We start from the raw sequence: 17,751 nt of genomic DNA on the forward strand, positions 1-17,751 counted from the left end.
ACTATTAGTATTATTAATTTATTTTTAATTGTTCTTATTATTAATTGAGTGTAATTACTCGTAGTTACCACTGCCACCGAGTATATACCCATTTGCAGTGTGAATAAATACATACACATACATTATTATTATTATTATTATTATTACTACTACTACTACTACTACTACTACTACTACTACTACTACTACTACTACTACTACTACTACTACTACTAGCCGTAACCGTGCGCTCCGCTGCACCCTTTAGAAATAAATATAAAGTAATTACATAATTAAAATAGGACATTTGATCCAGGGAAGATTCGTGTTTCATAAAAGGATAAATCGTTTAATATGTTAATTTAAATTGCATCCAAATAATTAAAATGCCATCATTTTGGTCCAAAGACCACTCATTGATACAATGACAATTCCTTTAACATGTTTCTAATTTTTATTATATGCAACCATAGTTTACTGAAGATTGACATCATTTAGATTTAATGTGTATAACGTACTTTAGTTTACTGGTTATAGGTTTCCATTGAATTATGGTAATAACTTAATTTTAACCCTTGTTTTCTACGCATTCAGTAAATGACGTTTGGCCCACTATGTTTCTGAACCCTTCAAATAACTTAAATTATATGATATAATATTACATTAATTATATTATATTATATTATATTATATTATATTATATTATATTATATTATATTATATTATATTATATTATATTATATTATATTACATTATATCAGAAGTTACTGTAATAACATTATAGCATTATGTCCATCTAGAGAAACTACACTTTCCAATGGTGAAATAATAATTAATTATACAGATCGGTTAATTTAGCTTCCGATATTACTTCATACAAACACAGAAACATTCTCTGTAGACTATCTTTCATAGCTTTCGATTGTTGCTGTCCAAGGCCCCTTATAGACGTCATTTGTTTTTTATTTCATTATACGGCCTTAGATGGCAGTTATTTTAATTTTAAAACTCATTTATCTCATTAAATATCAGTCCTATCAAAATTTTTTCAAGGAATAAAACTTATGGCAAATTATTTTTAAAGAAACTTTTGTTATGTAGCATTCTTCACAAAAATCAATAATAAGCTAGATATTTCGATTTATTTAATTCAATCCCCCTTATAACCTCCCTTTTAAATAATGTATTTAGAATGCCATATAGCCTAAAATCTACGTTAAAACGAACATAATTTATATTCTAATTTTCATCGAAATCCGTTCAGCCATTATCGCGTGAAAATGTAACAAACATACAGACAGACAGACATACAAACAAAAATTCCAAAAAAAGCGATTTTCGGTTTCAGGGTGGTTAATTATATATGTTAGGACCAATTATTTTTGGAAAATCGAAAATTACCAGAAAAATTTCGGCTACAGATTTATTATTAGTATAGATATTGTTTCAATTATTATTATTAGTATTATTATTATTATTATTATTAATATTATTATTAATATTATTATTAATATTATTATTATTATTATTAATATTATTATTATTAATATTATTATTATTATTTCAATTAGTATTATTATTATTTCAATTAGTATTATTATTATTTCTATTATTATTATTATTATTATTATTAATATTATTATTATTATTAATATTATTATTATTATTATTATTATTATTATTATTATTATTATTATTATTATTATTATTACAATTATCATTACAGGAGGGATTTGTGCTGAATCTGCTAAGGAATGGGTGCTGAAATTCTATGTTACACCTATATCGTCAGTTTGCCGTTAGAGCTGCATTCGATGACATTACTGAAATCTGTTGCTAGATAGAGCTGGTGTGTTTACTTACAGTTGTTAGGTATATTACTCGACCCAGGCGAGTAGAGCCGCGGGCGTAATGTGAACTATAGAACTGACGCTATACGAACGCAGGAGCAGACAAGTGGCGCTGCGGGCTGCAGGACTCCACTGACCTCGGTCGAGTAATACCTGAAATTCCACCATCTAGAGGAGAAGGCCAGGCTGATGCTGTTTACGAAGAAGTGCAAAAGTGAGGCATACAAGAAAAAGTGTAGGCCCTCTGTTACGATACAACTGCCAGTAACGCTGGTTGAATAAATGGTGCCTGTACAAATATTGAGAAAATGTTTGATCGCGATTTACTTTACCTTTCATGCCGACATTACATCTTTGAATTAGTCATATGAAGTTGTTTTGATGCAGTAATGAGTCCAACATCCGGCCCAGATATGAACTTGTTGAAAAGATTTAGAGAAACTTGATCGACGATGGACATTAAGAAATACCGTACTGGAATACAAGACATCCCTGAAGATGTCCATGACAGTGTGCTGGGATTTCTTAAAGTTCAGTTGAGTCGGAGTTTAGTTATAGTGATACCCCGAATTATTGGAATTGGCCATGATCTTCCTCGATGGTATTCTCCTAAAAGGGGTTTCATTTCGCGTTCCTGGAACTATGAGCCATGCTCGGTTGATGTCAAAGGCTATTTATGCATTAAAATTATTTATATATTTCAAGATCAGTTTAAATTTACAAGAAGAGACTCAATCAAAAGACTATGCATTTTTCTCATCAGCCTCTATTTACGAGCCTGCTTCCTAGCACTACTGGCTGTGAAATTTCCTTATCTGGATTATAATTTTTTCCTGAAATTAATACAGTATGAAGAAGTAGATCCAGAAGTTAGTAGCGCTGCAGTAAAAAAATTTAGAAACCGCTTACGGTACTCCAGAAAGTACCTTACATCATTTGCATTTTTGATGATGAAGTTCCAGTATATATTAAAAAAAAATGGAAAATATAATCATGAGTTCAGAAGACAGTGATACAGAAAATCAAGTAAAAAGATACGTACTTAGTAGTGGAGACCTGAATTCCGTAAAAGAAAAGCACTTCTATGACTTTATTTTCTCTGAATTGAAGAAGCTATCTTCAAGATTTTCAATAAATATAAGTTTCCTAAAAGACTGCCAATCAACATGGAAATATGTCAACTTCCGATGAGTTGAAAATTTGAAAAGTATTGTAGTTGTCAACGATTTGGCTGAGATAGGAGTGAAGCTTATTCAAGAAACCAGAACATTCTGTCAAGGAATGGAACAGAAAACCAATACATTTTGCAGATTGTTAATGAACATCGAAAAAATATTCACATGCTACCAAAACTGGTCTAATGAAGGATTAAAATCTGCATTATGTTACATGTTTATTCTTGTTGTTTTCATTTGTTTCATCAAGCAATTTTAATGTAAGTTTCTGTTTTTCTTTGGTTTCAGTTTTTGCCCCTTATTTAGACTAATGTTATTTTCAACAATATTATTCATTGAATCCCCCTTCAGCACGAGATTTTATGCCATTCAAAGGGATCTAGATTGTACTTAATGTATAATGATTTATTATATTTGCTAAACATTTTGTCATCTAGCAAATAATGAAATTAAAATAAAATTAAATTAAACAGAAGCTTTAAATAAGAAATTTAAAATTTTCAGACACATTTTAAATTTAAAGTTCTCTGGGGGTCGCATTAAAATAGTTCGATTGATGTGAAATTTTGCAAGGAGAATTATTTTATACATTGGAACATGGTTGGGGGTTGGGAGCGAAGAATTTCGAATGATGAAAAATAAGGGCCACCCTAGTGTCAAATCAGTGAGCTCTTGTTAGTCATGAATGAAATGGATGACATTTGGAATATAACTTTATTGCCAGAAAATTTCATATTTTATCGACTACTTCTTATATGTATTTTTTCCTGTATAGTGAACAATTCTCATGTTCAAAACTAAGATTTTGGAAAAACTTACAACACTAAGGATTCTTATAAATATTGCAACTATATATTAAACAGAACCTAAGTGGAACGAAAATGAAATAATTTTCTTCTCTTAACCATTTACAAATAATACACAGTGGACAAAAAAGACACAAAATATAAACGGTTATATTTCAGTAGCTAATGATTTCACTCGAAATTTATTTCTCAGGCAAATTTCACAAATTTTAAATGATTATTATATGTAATTTTTTACCATTTATTAAACATTACTTTTTATTTTTGTGCAAATGTGCAAAATCGATCGTTTATGCCGAACTAAGCATTATGGCCTTACGAGTTCAGTAGGTCAAGCCGTTTGTTGTGCTATCATCATTTGTTTTCTTCCGTTTTTAGTTCTCATTTCGTGATAATGGGTCGCTAAACGAACGAAGACAAGATTTTCATTAAACATTTGCACAATATGATAATTTATCTGCCTGTCAAATTCTAAGAAACTACGTTCAGCGAGAATAGTCTGTGTCAAGTGTAAAACGATTGAGTAGCAAGATACGGACATGATATCCCTCCTGAGAGATTACTTGTATTGCATGAAAGATCGCATTTCTCAGATTCTCTGATGGTTTCCGCTGGAGTTTTAAACGAGATCTTAATCCTATGGACTGTTTTGTATGGAGTCAACTAAAAAAAAAGCAGTTTACTACAAAACAAGAATTCGTAATATTGACATTTAAGACAACGCCTTCTTGAATGTTGGGACCGGCTCGATCTAAGACAGATATTGGACAATGGAGGAGTCTCCTACAAATGGTAGTGCGGGCAAATGGCGGTTACATAGAGCATCATTTTTAATTTTGATTATTTGAAAGATCATTAATTATTATTAGGCCTAATTCTACCAACATTCAGTTTCTGAATTTTGGAGTAATAAATTGTCTTCAAAATCCACATTTTTCGCATCATTGTGTATTGACCTCCATAAGATTTAAGTTGAGCATAAAAAAAACATAATAAAAAGTCCTGCTCTTCTTTGAAGTCTACTCTTTCCAACATGTATTCATTATAAATTAATGTTACGTATTTCTGAATATAGAATATTTCTAATTTTGTGCCTTTTTTGGCCCACTGTGTTTGTGTAATATACTCATGGAAACAATTGGTCGGCCATGTTTTTTAATTGACCGCCAAACGGTAGTCTACAGTTATCAACAGTAATCTCACTAGACGTTTTGATTTATCTAGAGAAAATCAAAACTCGAGTGGGATTTATTTGACTATTACACGATTAGAAGAAAGTATATAAAGATTAGAAGTAACGAAGTACTCCAATACAATAAAATATTGACTTACGAAAATACAACTGTCTTCAAATGTATTATTGTACCATCTCAACATTACAAATATTACGCTAGATGCATGCTAGATGGCAGTAGTGTCTTTATACAGACACTGTAATGATTACTATTCAATAAATCTTAATATTAAACAATCTCTAATACGTGACTATCCATAATATCATATAGCAGATGTTCTTTTTATCCTCTCAGAGCAGAAGCTATAACATAACCTAACTAATATACACAAGTGTTAGAAAAGTTTTAATTAACGGCTATGACATAAAAAATAAATATGAATAATTTTAAAAGGAATAATTATTGAATGTATAATTTTCAAATTTGAATGTGGTTGGTGGTTCAATTGATGTTATATTGGACGTGTGCGTAATAGAAGTGGAACATGTTGATTTAGGCCTACATGGTGTATTCAACTTATTCAGAATTTCCGAATGAATAATTTTAAAAGGAATAATTATTGAATGTAGAATTTTCAAATTTGAATGTGGTTGATGGTTCAATTGATGGTATATTGGACGTGTGCATAATAGAACTGGAACTCGTTGATTTAGGCCTACATGGTGTATTCAACTTATTCAGGATTTCCGAATGGTGCTCTTCATTTATTTGTAAATCGGATTTCAGAAGATGCATAGGTATGATCAGTGAGTTTTATTAATTCTTGTTCTTGAATGCCAATGCGAGTCATATTTGAAACTGCTGTGCATCGACTGGAGTGGTTTGTAATTTTATATATATTTTTGACGTCCAGACCAGCGCAGTTTCAAATGTTGGCAAACAAAGAAACAAATACTAGGGACGCGATAAAATTAAACAAATGCTAGGGACGCGATAAAATTGTACGATAAGCAGCCATGATTGGTTGAAATACGTCCTTTCGTACCGTTTTATTGGTCAAAAGTAGTATGACGTAGTAAGAGTGTAATAGTCAACATAAATTAAACATGTAGTCTATATACTATGTAGATCAAAGAACATTCATTGTAATCAAGATTTAGAATTTAGAAAAGCTGTCATACATTTATATGTGTAAATGCTACTTGATCGTATATGAGTATATGCAATTAACTTCAATGTTACAGCACGCATTCCGTACCTATTTCATAGCTGAATAGACAGCATAATAGCCTACCAAAAATGTTCCGTGTTCGGTCCCCGGCCGTCACTGTGTTATTTTTTTTATTAGAGTGTACTATTACATCTTTGCAATTTTGACGAGTGTTACTAAGCATTATTGTATGTTTCTTGATTACATTTTGGGAAAGTTACATAGCTCCGAAAAGGACTGTTTCAGGGTGTCCATTCAATATTCACAATAATAAACTCTGTTTACCTCTGATTGGGGCTCTGATAAATACCTACAGCCATAGACAAAAAATTACCGATCTCCTGCAGCGTGAATTTGTCTAAGTCCACTTCGATCAGCGCTCTGGTTCACACGACTAGGAAAAGGATGTTTACTTTGCACCCAATTTATCTCTTCAATATATCTTTATAACAGATTAATTATAACACTTCATCTATAAACAGATAGAAAAAGCAACAAAGAAAGTAAAAACAGAGCGGAAACGTCCACAAGAAATTAGTTTGATTCCGTCAGAGGTTAGGTTTACACATGAACGAATCATAAAGATAGCAAGATGCCAAATTTCTGCATAGCTATACAGCATGGCTGCTATAAAGACATTTCTCAGCCGACCAGTTTTCCTTTCCATGAATGTATGCTATAGTAGAAGAGGCAAGACCTTTCCTGTGATTTGTCATGTGCCGTGGCTATATCACCAATGAGTATTGAGAAGGAAGATAGCTTTTAATCTGAGATGAACTTCCGTTTCGGTAGATTGGTATAATATTAACCATCATGAACTAAACTTTCTTCCTGATAACTGATTCTTTCTCCTATCACACAGCTGATTTCATTTCATTTATTATAATCCATAGATCTTACATTAGGAATGAAGCTTTAAGATATGGGACAAGTCAAAATTTTACAAGATTGCAACTAAAATTTTTACAAACTTTTTTTTACAATTTTGCAATTTTCTACAATTTCCTACAATTTTTTTTACAATATGTTGGAGAGATGTAGTGGGGATGAAGTGAGACCTGAGGATTCACCAAAGGATTACCTGACATTTTCTTTATGGTTGGGGAAAACCTCGGAAAAAACCCAGCCAGGTAATCAGACCAAACGGGAGTGAAATGAAGTGAGGCCGAGGACTCACCATAGACCATCCGGCATCAGTCCCACAGCTGGGGAAAACCTCGGAAGAAAGCAATCAATGAGACCAAACGGAGCATCAAACTCAAGCCCGAGCTCAGCTCTGAATCGGCAGGCCAGCGTGTCTGCCGAATGAGCTACACCGATGGCTCTACTAAAAATATACAGCACATACAGGTCTTGTGTCCTCATCTATACATAGCTGACATTCTTCGAACTTGATTTTTAAATAATGTGCAGTACAAATTCCGATGTAACGTAAATAATTTTATATCATAATAAATAAGTCCATGTATTGTGGGTCCCTAGCACCACGGCATGGCGCGTCCTCAGGTTTCGGGTAGATGAGACGGCCTCCAGATATGGAGGTTAGCTGCGAATATATTGAATAAGCACTCGTGGACAGCCGATAAGGGGTGGTCCTCCAGCTTGAGAGTTGGGCGAAGTACTAACAACCCATCACCGTAAAAAAAACAGCTTGTTACGAATCCCTACAATAAGCCTCGGACTGATTCTCTGGCATGACCACACCATAGAGAGTGGATTAATCTTGCGCAGGCTAAGAACCAATGGTGGGCTTATGTGAGGAAGGCAATGAACCTTCGGGTTCCTTAAAAGCTATTTGTAAGTAAGTAATAAATAAGTAGGTAACGTCAATGAAGTTATTATCGTTTTACTTCCCTGTATCTAATTGTTTTTATAAACTGAAGATTTTATATTTACTGGTATTTCTTTTTTAATTTTGGACATTGATTCACGGCAGAAGAATTTTTTTTAAGAACTCTTACAATTTGTTGAGTGTAGAAATATTGCATTGCATTTGTAAAGGAAGAAGTAGAAAAATAATTATCTCATTTACCGAACTGTTATCAGTCGTGAAAGGGGAAATTAGTTGTGCTCGAATTAATTTAATTGCTGTGAATTCATGGAAGCGTAGTAGGCTGTTAAAGAACAAGTATGGGAATATAAAGGGGATAGACTAGAAGGACGATTTAGAAACGAGAATAGTAAATAGAAGAATAATATCGAGATAAAAACTAAAATTAATAGAAAATTAAGAGAAAGCAAACAAACCCGTTTCGTTGAAACCTCCGTGAAAGACACCTGTACTGGGTGTTCATTTCAAAGTGTGTAATGACGTCACTGTTGTTGGGTCACCGATTTGAAGCGAGTTTCAGCTGATATGTTAGAGAAGTTGCTTATTATTTAAGGCGTTCTTCAATCTGAACTTGAGAACGTGTACGGTATAACTTGAACGTCGTAGCAACAGATGGCGGTCAGTACGGTCTGTGTGCTACCATAACCTCTTTCGAACTGTGTTTTGCGCCGGCAAGTCGTACGCAGGGTATTTGTTATCATCGGTTGCGTACGGTAACATTCCACAACACAAATCAAATGGTCCGTGTCCATGTTGACCGTCGAAGTTAATGTCAACAAATACGTAAGTAATCGTCTTAACCCTCTCCCCATATCCCGACAGTACGTATTTCCAAACAGTTCACATTCCTGCCACTACCTGCGTTATCGTACGTATCGGTACGTACTCTTCAGAATGAACGCCGTACTTGCTAGCCATCTTCTCTGCCTCTTAGGTTATAAACCTGAGCTGCGGAAGTGTAGGAAGATTGAATTCTCTAGGCTCATCAACTAGCCACATGACGGCATACAGCGAGCCAAGACACATTTTGAACTGAACACCCAGTAGTAGTTTCGCGTATAAATATGAATATATAAAATATTTTTTGCTCTGTTTATATTTTATTTATGGATTTATTAATAGTTCACAAGTATAGTACATACACTGAATAATTAAAACTAATCTATACACACTTAGTAATTTCACACAATAAATATACAATTTTAAAACGCAATTTCTATAATTTAAATATTTAATTTATGTTATCTTTCTTGCACTTACGTCTGGTTAGAGTGCAAGATTCAACCACTGTAGTTTATTGTAAACCTTAATATTTATTCACTTGCTTAAGTTGTATTTCTCGTATGTGCAGCCAGTATATTTAAATCATTAATTATGCTATTTTCTTCCATTCCTCTTTCACAACAGAAATATTTATACATTTCGTATAAGTCCTTTCTAGTTGGCTGCCTTCATTTCTTAATTTAATTTCACAGTATTCTTTTGACATTCCTTCAAAACTATTAAATTTAGAAATAAAAAATATTGCTGACTGCCTCCGTGGTCTGTTGGTCAGCATGCTGGTTTCCAGATCAGGAGGTCCCGGGTTCGATTCCCGGGCTAGGCTCTCGGTGAATTTTTCTTGAAGAGGAATTCCCTGGGTGTCTAGAGTCTGGAAATTTGTATGATTGTGAGTGTGCCGGGTTAATATAAATTAACCAATCATCACAATATAAAAATACGTCAGGACTGTCGCTGGACAGTAACCTGAACACACGTTTCAGCGTCACATTGTTGACAAGTAACTCCATCTGTTAGCACAACCATAAAGCATCTAATAGATGCTATAGAGTTACCAACAAAGAAAAAAAATATTGCTAAGTAATTTCTAAGTCCAAATGTTATCAGTTAGTCTTGAAAATGCGTATCTGCCAAATTTTAATTTGTTTGTTAATTCCGTGACTTTATTATCATTTAATAACGCTTTTCTTTCTTTCATTTCTTACTTTAGCTATTTTACCTGGAGCTTCTGTTTCTGTATATCTAACCGTTATAAAAAGATGCTGGCTTGCCTCCAAGCTCTGTTTGTATGACACATAGACTAATGTTCTTTGCACAGTGTCGTAAACAAATGTTGGTGAGTTGTGTGCCGGCCACAGAAACAAATTATGTTTCACTATTTAAATATGAGCATGGCAAAAATAAAGTATTGAAAAAAATTGTTCTAAATTCAGGAACCATTTACTCCGAAACTACTTAAGATAAACGGCTAAAATGTTATGCTATGGAAACTATACAGTATAATTCTTTCAAATAAATGGACTACTGTTTTAAAATATTTACTTCAAGTGGTGAAAATGTGGAGAGATATGTCATATTGTTATAGTACAAAATAAGCGTACGGAGATTTACCACGCGTAATTCAAAAAGTGATATTTCTATTCCACTCGTATTCTAAAAGTAGGCCTAATTTGATATAGATGTTCCTAACTCTTGACAATTGCACTTTTTTGCTTTCTGCCATGCCTATATTAAAACAATGAAACATAATTTGCCAACTCTCATACACCAACATTTGTTTATTACACGGTCCAAAGGACATTAGTCTGTGTTTGAAAGAAACGGAGGAAAAAAATATTTTATACAGTGAAACTTCCCAATAGCGGACACGGTCAGGGAAAAATTAAATGTCCGTTATTGAGAAGTATCCGCTATTTATAAAATCGTTAGTATGTATACAGTACATATTCAACACTTTATTTATAGTACAGCACAGAAGACAGTGAGATTGTTTACAGTATTCATCTAGAGAGAAATCGTACCAATAAATGTTTTGTGCGAGATCGTGCGTATTTGCTTGTTTTCCGCACAGAACCAATACGCGGTAAGTGTGAAATTCCACATTCAGTATTCCCAACGTAACACACATAACAATTTCCCTCTTCTTACCGCTTAAGCGCGACATTCATTTTACTGCTTTAGGCTTTTAACATATGATTTTTAGAGACGTTTAACATAGTAATAATTATAAATTGGAAACTTACCACTGCAATTTCACCTAAATTGCAATGTTAATTATTGTTTTTAAATATTTGCAAAAATTAAGTAAAGTCTACTACTCCACGAAACTTATTGCATTCCTGATACAAGTAACATTAAGGAAGCCGTGAAAAAATCAACGAGATTCCAGATGCCGATGTTATTACTGCAATATGTTATATAAATAACATTGTTAAAATATTAAAATGAAAAATAAATCATTACATAACCTTACCGTTTGTTTTAAGTTCGCATTTATAGACTGGGGGGAAAAAATACAGACGTATATCACGGCCTGCTGGAGTATAGTAAACACAGAAAACATTTTACAGCAAGAAAGATATTTTGGTGTTCCGAAGTTGGCGTCATAAACAGAAACCAACATGGAGATTTCATTGCAACTAATTAGAAATTCGTCTTTCAGATATGTAATAAACGATCTTCGCACAAAATAATGTACGATACACGAGCGGTATGTTTGTTTTCATGTTCTCGGAAATTAAAAAAGCTCAACTACGTTTCGCTTTTTCAATCTTTTCCTCGACCATTAAAACGTCAACATACCGCTCTTGTAACGTATATTACTATTGTAAATGAAATAAACATCAGTCACTGTACCACTTCACCTTACACAAAGAAATCTAGAATTGCATTCTCAGTGTATGATTTTAGAATAACATCCTTGTTTTTCAAAATTTCACTAACCTGAGTTTTTCCCATGTTAAACTTTGTGGCCAACTCACGAACACTTAATTTCTCCTCTCACTATGCTTTACAATATCCACTTTCTCTGTTAGTGAAAAACGTTGATGTTTTTGTGACATTTTTAATGTGCTGTACTTTCGAACACTCAACTTGACAAACTAAGAAAGTACGGACTGCTCACGTACAGTATCACAACTAACAACTGTGCTGCTTACCTTCAATAAAGTACAGGGACATCATTTTACTTTTACTAACATTTTTAATATTAACCTGGCTATACCTTTGGATTAATGACTGAGACTCGGAAACACCGTTTGCTACCTCCTTCCACAACTGGAGTTCGATGATACTGACGTAAAATACAAACAAATCACTTTTTATTATTATTATTAGAATATACATTTTCTTGAACCCTATTTTACCCGAAAATACATTAGGGTTATAGTTATAGCCTGAGTTTATATTATTATATTGAGAATTCATTTGACGTGGGTAACCCAGTCTTGCTACTTAAAATTAACACATATCTACTACAATAATTTGAATTATTTACAGGTTCATTAATTACATATAAAATTACATTGACGTGGGTAACCCAGTCTTGCTACTTAAAATTAACACTTATATATACAACAATAATTTGAATTATTTACAAGTTCTTAAATATATTACATATAGACTTACATTGACGAGGGTAACCCAGTCTTGCTACTTAAAATTAACAATTATATATACTACAATAATTTGAATTATTTACAAGTTCTTAAATATATTACATATAAAGTTACAAAACTCTTTATAGAGCACGTTTTTGTGACAAAATTGAATAGTGTTTGTCATATATTATATTACAAAAATGTAAATGTCCGACCAAAATAAATCTTTTGTTTTCGAACACTGGACAATGAAGCAGAAGGTGATCCACAGTCTGCTCTTCCTCATAGATACATAAATAGCCATTGTCCTTATGCAATTTAAATCGTTCTAGGTAAGCCCCAAATTTCCCATGACCCGATAAAAATTGTGTTAATATAAAATCTGGTATAATTTGGTTTCTATTTAAGCGGGTGTCGACGCTAGGAAAGAAGATTTCTCTCGTAACTGAACCCTTTGTACTGCACAGCCACTGATTTATCACTTTACTAGGTACAGGAGGGAAGAAAAGTAGTTTATCCATTTACGCAAAGTAGGAAATATCGCGATTTTGAGTTTGATAATTTTCATTAGGTTTTTGTTTAATCAAAATACAGTACAGTATTAACAATAAGTGTTTTTACTCACGAACTGAGTTATCCATGCGAACGTATTCATTATGCAGTGTATATTATACTGTCTACAGCACATAAGCGTACGATATAGAGGATGAAGTTAAAATGAAAAATAATCATAATATGGATATTTAAACACATTTTTGAAAATGGTGGGCGTTCATTTCGATACAGGCTTCAGTTCTTTTGTGCCTATTATCGCACTATAGACTATTGCATCTAATTCCAATTACCAGTTTCGTCCTTCATACTTAGTAACTCATGTTGAAATAATTCGTACCTACTCTATAAAAGAGTACCTTACGTACTGTAAATTCAGTCTTCACTTCTAGCCGACCCGTACAGATAAAATTACTCAGACATGCTATCTACTGTCCATCCAAGTGGTTACGTCGCAGGATCGTAGAAAGGAGTGGGGGGTGGAATCACGTGATTGTTAATTACTTAACGAGGCTCTTTTATTTAAGTTATTTTAAACAGTTGCATAATATTATGTAGACGTCCAATTAATTCCTAACAGAAATTAATGTTTTGAGAAAAGAGCTAAGAAAGCCCAGCCACTAGTTTTTACAGTGGAGCGAGCAGAAACAGGTGGGGGAAATCGGGATGCGACGTAGGCAAACGGACGACAGTACCTGTGCGAAAATATGATTCAACATTGGAAGTTTTCGTCACTGGAGAACGCGAACATATTTCTGAAACGTACTATAACCACTAACTCAGTACTGAGGCCTTAGTTCTGTGTGGACAGTTGGAACTTCGTTAGTAGAAGGGGTGGGAGTGAAGTACATTAAAAAACTCAGGTACAATAAAAGTTGAAGTAAAAATAAAATTATGTCTCTGTACAAGAACGTTCAAATGCACGATAATGATTGTTGCAAAGAATTCCGTTGGAATTCCGTTTAATTTAAAACCGTCTTTTTCTTTTTTTTTTTTTCTTTCACGCTGTCCGTTATTTGGAAGTTGTAATTGTTGTTGGAAGATAAATTTCAGTGTCCGCGTCCGTTATTGAGAATGTCCGCTATTTGGAAGTATTTTATCATATGGGCCAATGTTATTTTGCGGGGGAATTTTAAAATGTCCGCTATTGGGAGGAGTCCGCTATTGGGGAGTATCCTTTAAGGGAAGTTTCACAGTATATTCATATTTATACGCGCAAGTAGTATTAACAGCTCTGTCCGTTATCTTTAACTGCTTGAAATTTCAAGCTTGTGGCTGTAACAAAAATTAAATTCTTGAATAAACTAAATAAGTACTTCGTAACCTGTGGCAATTTAAGACAGAGTTTCTAGTACTAAAAGTTATGTGACATACATAACACCAGCAGTAATTCAAGATAATATGTCCAGAAAATATATCGTCGAGAAGCAAACCAATACAACGCATTAGAGAAAAGTGAAAGTTGCAATCTCAATGAATGTGTTTTGGTTTCAGTCAATGACTTATCATATAATATTCAAGGAATAAGTTCTTTATATCACATATTTTATGATTTGTACAAACGTTTTCGTCGTACTTGCAACATAATCAGGTGCATGAAATATCTAATACATTAACCTCAGTTGTAGAGCAGATATTAATCAGTATTAGAGGTCAATGCTAAAATTAGGTTAAAAGTATTATTTTGAATTTTATTCAGCTTCCTCCAAGTGAAGACTGCCTAGAAGACAAAGCTTACCAAAAATTGTTGTTTTTTTGAGTAAATGGTAGGTACACAATTATAATGAAAAAAACAATGGAGAAGAAAAAGAAATAGAAATAACACAATTATAAATAATTGAAGACGACTAAACAAAAGATCATTAATTCCAGAAGAAACATAAAATTTCCTAGAACGGTATCTATTTGCTATCAGGTGATCACAGTCGTCTATTTAGCACTAGTTGCAAGACCCAGCTTAAGTGAGCAGATCGCCATAGGAATGAAATCAATCTATTTACGTGTAGAGATGGTTTCTTAGGATTTTTATAGATCCCTTCACTGCTGACAGATATTTCAGTGACAAGAGTTTGTCCTAGACCGAACTGCTTGCAAAAATGCGCGAAACTTTTTGTGATGGTCCCTCTAGCCCCAATCTGTAATCCAATAACTTCGATCGATGTTAGATGATACTTTTCCTTATAATATGGTATAGTGGGTCGTATATGTCGCATTTTTCCTGATGTACCTCAGTAGGTTGATTTTCGTACGTTTCCATCCTTACAGTTGGATCAATTATGAATCCGCTTGTTGATATTGTCGGCATAGCGATGATGTCAATGCGCCTTATAGATCCATTTGTGGACAAACCATGGACCTCCTCCTCTACTTGGTAAACATTAAAAACATTAAAACATTCCGAAATATTACGATCCTTCATTTATTATATACAATAAGCATTTTTTGTTGTGTATTTATGATTAATCAAGCAAAGTTGTTGTGTAAATTATTAATTTGTGTGTGAGTAAAAACTCGTTTACATTTTTATTTACACGATAAAATTGTTTGCATTCTATATAGGCTATATTACATGTCGTAATTGATACTGTTGACTGATGATTATATTGCTTTATATGTTTATACGGTGGAAATGTTTTGGTAACTAAGTGTACAGTTGCTCTCGTATATTAATCTTGTGTGGTTTCATGTTACGAACTGTAGACCAGTGTCGAAGTATTTTCTAAAAAGATGTTCTGTTGCGGGTTTATTGAATTAATTTATAATATAGATTAAACTTATAATTGAACTTACGTAGTTATTTGTATATAAAATTTGCTATGATGTTATCCTGTATTTGGAAGCAGTGGGATAGTTTATGTATAGCATCAATCTGAAGTTGTTTAAACTGTAAAAGTAGAATTACTTACTTACTGGCTTTTAAGGAACCCGGAGGTTCATTGCCGCCCTCACATAAGCCTGCCATTGGTCCCTATCCTGAGCAAGGTTAATCCAGTCTCTATCATCATATCTCACCTCTCTCAAATCCATTTTAATATTATCTTACCATCTACGTATCGGCCTCCCCAAAGGTCTTTTTCTCTCCGGCCTCCCAACTAACACTCTATATGAATTTCTGGATTTGCTCATACGTGCTACATGCCCTGCCCATCTCAAACGTCTGGATTTAATGTTCCTAATTATATCAGGTGAAGAATACAATGCCTGCAGTTCTGTGTTGTGTAACTTTCTCCATTCTCTTGTAACTTCAACCCTCTTAGCTCCAAATATTTTCCTAAGCGCCTTATTCTCAAACACCCTAACCTATGTCCCTCTCTCAAAGTGAGAGTCCAAGTTTCACAACTATAAAGAACAACCGGTAATATAACTGTTTTATAAATTCTAGCTTTCAGAATTTTTGACAGCAGACTGGATGATAAAAGCTTCTCATCCGAATAATAACAGGCATTTCCCATGTTTATTCTGTGTTTAATTTCCTCCCGAGTATCATTTATATTTGTTACTGTTGCTCCCAGGTATTTGAATTTTTCCACCTTTTCAAAGGATAAATTTCCAATTTTTATATTTCCATTTCGTACAATATTCTCGTCACGAGACATAATCATATACTTTGTCTTTTCGGGATTTACTTCCAAACCTATTTCTTTACTTGCTTCAAGTAAAATTCCCGTATTTTCCTTAATCGTTTGTGGATTTTCTCCTAACATATTCATGTCATCCGCATAGATAAGCAACCCGTTCAATTCCAAACCCTCTCTATTATCCTGGACTTTTCTAATGGCATACTCGTGAAAGTAAAATTGTTGTAATAAATTGATGTGAGAAGTATGATAAATTATGTTATGGGTGTATACGAAATAAACTTAATTTATTGCTTTCAAATGATTTATGAATTATTATGCATTTGAAATGTTGGGTGAACTTCGATAGTTTCTGAATAGAGAAAAAATATATATTTTTTATTAAAATAAACTTACTGGATATAGTTAATTATGTGATATGGAATTGGAATGTATGATCATAAGTTGTGTTTTAAAGAAAGTTACAAGTTATTTATTAGAAAATGTCTGTAAGAGTACTGTAAGTTACAAATTTACTGTATTCTGACTAAATCATAAAATGTAAAGTTTGTAGTACCGATAAATAGGAATAGGCGGGATATTATACTCAATGTCAAAAAATTTGTAAAATATGTAGTGCAGCACAAAACTCAAAATAACGCGTGATAAATACGAAAATATATTGCGTTTCAAATTCTCCGTAAAGCCCTTCGTAGCGAGTTCAGTGAAAACAATGAATCACGAACGTAACCGCCGACTAAGCGGCTATGTGGACCGTTGGTAGCGGTATCCAGTTGGTATCCGTATATAAATACACTCGTTTTCGGGAACCCAGTGATTATTAGATATTTACGACTTCCTCTAATCATCAATTTCACACTTTGCGGTATTCTCCTTCAGAGCATTTCAAGTGTTATAAAGGATAGTTCACAGAATAAGCCCACATAGTCTACATGAAAAAGGGGAAATATTCTCATGGGAATTCGTTCAAACACACAAGAAAAATTTATGCTCATGGATGGGAATTCCTCAAACATGCGTCAAAATTATGTGGGAATTTGAGAGCGAATATCTTTAATTTAGGTGAGCAATTAGTAGGAGGCGGAATCATTAATGTACTAGAAAACGGAAAAATGTGTATGCACATATGCACATAAAAACCAGAATATATGCACTAAAATCAAACAAAATATGACCCCTTAAAAGAAAGCAATTTACTATTATTTATGATTTTTCT

The 17,751-nt window shown here is 33.2% G+C and overlaps 1 protein-coding gene across 1 annotated transcript in view; it reads right to left on the reverse strand.

Moving 5' to 3' along the window:
• The window catches only part of LOC138700254 (neuropeptide CCHamide-1 receptor-like), a 1,055,160-nt gene that overhangs the window by 929,153 nt on the left and 108,256 nt on the right, over window positions 1-17,751 (reverse strand). The window lies entirely within an intron of this gene.

Source organism: Periplaneta americana, chromosome 5 (assembly GCF_040183065.1).
Source record: "Periplaneta americana isolate PAMFEO1 chromosome 5, P.americana_PAMFEO1_priV1, whole genome shotgun sequence".
Taxonomy (NCBI): Eukaryota; Metazoa; Arthropoda; class Insecta; order Blattodea; family Blattidae; genus Periplaneta; species Periplaneta americana.